We start from the raw sequence: 6,000 nt of genomic DNA on the forward strand, positions 1-6,000 counted from the left end.
TAAAACATTAATCTTAATTCACATTGTAATTAATTAATCGTAATTAACGCGCTAAAGTCCCGGCCCTAATTTTTATTATACACATTTCCAACTTCTTTTAGTTATGTACATAGATTTGCGTATACATCCACACAGATATGCATACACGCACATATTCAACAGGACCAAGAATACCTTTAATTTACTATCCTGCAGTTCCTTTTATCAATCAATGATTGGAAAACTAAAACTTTATTTTGTCAACATAAATTGAATGGAATAAAGCCATTTAATGTGCGTTTGTTTGAGTGAACCTGTGGGGTGAAATCAATAGTGTGTGAGCCTGAGTGATTCCTGTATAAATGATTCTTGGCTGCTGCATTAAACCCGTCTCTGCAGCCTTGAGAGCGGCTCCTGCTGCCAGCCCTCACTTATTAAAAGACTATTTCTCCCAGCAAGAATCAACATCATTATTCTGCTCTATATAAAGCTTAAATCCAATTCTTTATTTTAGAAAATGGAGGCCATGGCACCTCAGTAGACTGGTAATACACAGGCCTTGAAACACAAAGCCTGGGGGAGCAAACTCTTGAAAGAACAAACTAGAATTTCTTCTCCCTTTCTTCGCTCTCGCACTAAATTACAAATTCCATTCAATTAATTTTGCATTTTTGCTCCGTTTCCCTATTCTTAGGCGTGTTAATTAAAAGCGGGGAGCGAGATTCAGAGGGGCTGTAATTACATTACGTGGAGACAATAAACAGAGCAGCAAGGCATGAATCGCCGTGCTTTAATGGTGCATTTTTATTTTCCTCAAAAGAAAGAAATGCGTGACAAGTGCCAATCAAATCACAGAAGCGCATTCATTACACTCGCTGTAATAACATTGATCTTCTCTACGAGGTTCAGTATACAGACACACAAAGCCACTTAAATGGCTGATATGCATCTTCAGTGACTCACATACACATTAAAATATATTTGTCATCATCTGTAAAGTATTTCAATCATTTTGAAGCAGGTTTATTGTTACCTGTACTAAGCACGATGAACGACCTCTTTCAAAGAGTATTAAAGCTTTATGCATGTTTTGAGAAGCAAGCTCGTTAATGCTGAACAGTGGAGCTGGTGGAGCTACAGGCCCATGGAACTACATGATATACTTACTGGGTAAATTAATGTAACAAAGCATCAGAAAATATTAGCAGCAGCATTCAGAGGAGTGTAAATGATACTTTAGATGAGGACTAAATGGATACAACAACAACAACCCCATATATCTAAATTGTAAGTTCAGTAAATGTACTGAGATTCCATCAATGGAAATAATAGGCGCACAGCTATGGTGATTCAAAAGGAAGAAAAGTATAGGAAGGGTTTGTAGAGACAAAATGAAAAGATAAAATGATTGATCACATTTTTAAAAAAAAAGAAAAAAAAATGTAAATCTTTTGTTGTTTGATGACATTTATTGGCAATGCATTTTGTCTATTTAATTTGGGTTTTTTTGTATTGTTTTACTTGTCATCGGATGGATACAAACCAGCAATCAAAGAGAAAGGACACTGGTACTCAAACTTTAGTTAAATAAATTCCATCACTTGCTGATCAATACGCAGGACTAAACATTCAAATCATGTTTACATCCAGAATTAAAATAATCATCTTGCCTTTAAGGAAAATAGTCCATAGTAGCTTCAGGCTGCACTCCTTACAGTCCCAGAGGAAGCAATAATGTGACTATGTACATGTTATATACGATGTATATCGGCATCAAGATGGATGTTTTTTTTTTAAACTAACAGCAGCTTTGGGATTACAATAGCATCTGAAGCTGTAAATAACAGAATAATATGAAATATAAAACTCTGACTTCACAGGGTCAAATGTCAACATCTAAAATGTGATGTTTGCAAAATAATCACAACCAATGGAAAATACCTAATGTCAAGTTTCTCAACCTTTTGGGGCCTCTTGCTCTACTTATGAGAATGGAATGAAGCCAAAACTTGCTTTTTGGACCACGGTGACAACAAACCACCTATGGTTGGTCATTTTGCTTGAAACAATGAAAGCTATGAACAACACCATCCCACTGGGCACCACAGCTGCACAAAGCAGGAACCAGACAGCAGCAGACCAGCTTGTCATATTCACAGCTAGTAACAAGATTAGATTGAAGCTGAAAAAGACATTTTTCAAGTTTTCAAATTGATAATGTATAGCCCAAAATCACAAATGATCCTCGGAGGGCTTTACAAGCTGACCACATGCGACATCCTCTGTCCCGAAACCCTCACATGGGCACAGGAAAAACTTCAACCGGGCGAAAAAGGAGGAAACCTTAGTGAGAAGGGATCCCTCTCCCGGGATGCACAGAAGGCTACAGATGTCACGTGTGCAGACAGAACAACGTCCACGAGGTCAATTCATACAACTCGTCTTTGCTTTAGCTGTTCTAAGTTGTATACGTGTTCGGTTGACATGATGTACTGAGGGTGTGTGGTCCAGGGAGCAAACAGGGACTCAAAGACACAGTGTCAACACAGATGGAGCATTGTATCCAGTCAGCACATCGGAGTTCACTAACGCACAAAGTAAGAGGCTAATACACTTATAAGCATGACAATGACCAACTAAACTGATCGGGGAAAGATAAAGAGACACGTTTCTAATTTTTCTTTATGCCAAATACTGCCCTTTACTATTAAATATTTATGGTAAAACATCTGCAGAAAGTGTGGAGTCTTACTTTCATTATCTGTACAACGCATGAACACAAATTGAGCGGTAAATGAAAACAATTGTTCCTGTAAGTGAAGAAAAATTGAGAGCTGTATAGGGGAGAGTACGATATGAATCCATAGATAACCTAAAATAGTCATTAGCGGTCCACGTGATCCATTCTTTTGTGAACATTCAACCTTTAGATAAATTTAAAAAAAATACACGACTTTGCAAGCTCTAGCTTGATTTTGAAGATAAATGGGGTTCGTTTCTCTAAAGCTCCTCTAAAGATGATTTATATTCGCACTGAATCCACTACTTTGATGCCATTGATGAATTTAGTGCCTGCAGGGTATTTTTGGGCTAGTTATCACTAAGTCAGAATTGCGTTAAATACTTAATCAGACGAAGAGCTTAATTTGACCAAATGTTAGCCACCATTATCAGATCATTTAACCACTGCTTAGCATGTTCAACCTTACAATGAAGATGGCCAAGAGGTGACCCGAAGCTGAACAAAGAGCCAGTTCTGCACAAGCCGACCTTCCCAATAACACCCTGCAGCCACCCACACACACACACACACACAGACGCATCAGTCCATTGTTCATGGGGTCTTTGTTCCATCAGACTTTCTCATCGTGCATTGATCATACAAAAGAACCACAATACACACCCGGTTAGCATATCAATTAACAGAGCGTTACCGGGGCTTAAGAGGGATCCAGAGCCTTCATCACACCCTTCATCTGCAGCCGGATGAAAATGAGATATCTGCATGTACGTTGTTTGACCAGATTAATGACTTTCATTTACAGATCTAAACCCAAAACAGGTGGCACAGAACAACAGAGCTTAATGCAGACGACGCCAGCTCAACATCAGTATGAGCAGACCGAGATATACACGCACTAGTGTCCTTCCCCTTCCACATGCTCATGATGTCCGTCAGGTGAGAAGACAAGATGAAGACACACGCAGTATCAAGTCATTTGAGATCAGAATCAAATGTGTGGCACTGTTCACTTGCTTCATTTCTGCCTCATAGTTCCATATTTCAGAGGATTTCTCATGTTGTTTTTCCCATTCTTACATTCGACAAAAGGAAGTAACAGCAGATGTAGACGTCACAGCTGCAAGCAACCGACGGCTGAATAAGGATAACTACTTATCCAAAAAGACTGAATTCTCTCTAAATGATAACAGAAGACCCGGTTATACAGCAATGCACACACCGACACCAAGATGCTCTCAACAGTTTCCATCTAGCAAGCCAGTAAACGACTTTAATCTGAAAGAATGGGGCATCATCTTGAAACACTGTATTCACGTGTGTTGAATATCCAGGACGTCGCATAAACTAAAGATGTGTGTGCTGACGTGACCTCACTCTCCGGCTTCTGGAATGAACACATTACATGAGCAAGCAGAGCAAGTGGAGGTAAGTAAAAACCAAATGCAGAATAAGACATTGCAGTATGAGTGTGTGTGTGTGTGTGTGTGAATAAGAGAAATATATAGTGCGTACTCGTGTTGCCTAAAACTACTCCCTCTGTGGGGACGGAAGTTTATTTAGAAAAAAACGTATGCATGAAACTGAACTGATGATGGAGTGCTGCGTGTTGTTTGTTTCTTTGCATTGAGGAGAGGACGCAACACTGTTGTGTTTAAGGAGAAGGAATCAACATGCTGCCCCATCCTAAAAGGGGAGCCTGGATTAGTGCTTGTGCCAAGATATAATGAATGGAGAAACTACTAAGGGTCCTCCATGGCATTATTAACAGACAAAGCGCACATAGAAACAAACAAAAAAAATACCTGCAAGTGCCAAGGGTTCTGTACTAATTAAACTAATGCCTCATTAGAAAGTTTATAATTACGTTAGATAACGTATTTGCATTTTTACAAAACAAGTTTTTTACGTCCTTAGGCTCTGGTCCGGCCTTTTTTACCTCAAGAACTGTAATTGAAATAAGCATGAGGTATTTCAGCATTAAAGAAACATAATGTGAAAGGTCTCTGTGCTTTTCTTTCAACGTTTGCCTTCAGGCGGCATTCAGCCCTAACAACCATCTGCAGTCATAGACATGTAGTTCGGGAGGAGAAACAAAACAATAATTGAAGACGCCCTAGATAAGTGTGTCAATGTTATTATCAAGTCACAGCATCTTTGTCCTGGATTTGGGCAGCCACAGTTGGAGGACACAGTTGAGGGGGATTTCAACAAGAAAATAAAACCCGAGACTGAGGGCCTATGCCAGGAAGTCATGAGTTGATGTCCCAAAACAAGTTTTATTCAAGCAGAGCAGTTCTCTGAAAATCCGATAGCGTATCCAAATCCAAACAGTAACAACAGGGCTTTATTCCCTTGTTTCAGAAAATTACAAATCAAGTTTTACAGTTTTATTTCCCAACATGACGAGGTCTAAATCTCGTTTCACAGCTGTTCCCACACTGCTCTGCAATTCTACTGAGTCCTATTGGGCACACACACACACACACACACAGGGATCGTAAGCCTTAAGTTGAGTTTTATTGCAGAATCTAAATCGAGAATACCCACGGTTGCTAAAACCTCCAAACTCCCATAGAATAAAAAATATCGACTACTACTGAAAGTTTAGGCTGCTCCCAGACCCAGACAACAATTAATAAAGTGTACTTTGATTTGACTACATGCATTGCCTGTTAATTTCGCAGCATCCCATCATGCACATCATTCATATATCTTTTGTTTTTATAGGTGTCACATTTTTATTTCACTTTAAATGTCAGGGGTTGACACAAAACGATTATCAACCTGTAACCGTGGTAACACAATGAGCCCATTGCTTATTCAACTGTAGCACGACGGCACTGAACGCCCAGGTAGAAAAGGCACAAGGCTGACTTTGACCACACAATTAAAGCGTTAGCATTACTTTTCCTCACCATACAGAACACTTAGTATAGAGCCAATTATTTCTTACAAATATTTCACTGATGGATAGTATGTTGCTTCTTTACATTATGACTGAAATATAATGGAACAGGAACAGCTCCCTAATGAAAAGAGGTAATGTTTTTTGAATGGCTATAATTAGCTCAATAGTCTCTCTAACCTGACTATGGTGGGGTGACCTTCCCCGTGGTGCAACTTGTCGCTATAATGTTGCATCATCATCATCATCATCACCAGCTGTTGCTTGGAGTTCAAATAAAAACGGACCTTGTCTAGTAGAGACAGTAAAAAAGAAAGAAAGAAGAATGCAGTCATCAGCAGTACAACTGCCTCTCAGGGTCACTACATGGAGT

This window comes from Pungitius pungitius, chromosome 7 (genome assembly GCF_949316345.1).
Source record: "Pungitius pungitius chromosome 7, fPunPun2.1, whole genome shotgun sequence".
Classification (NCBI taxonomy): Eukaryota; Metazoa; Chordata; class Actinopteri; order Perciformes; family Gasterosteidae; genus Pungitius; species Pungitius pungitius.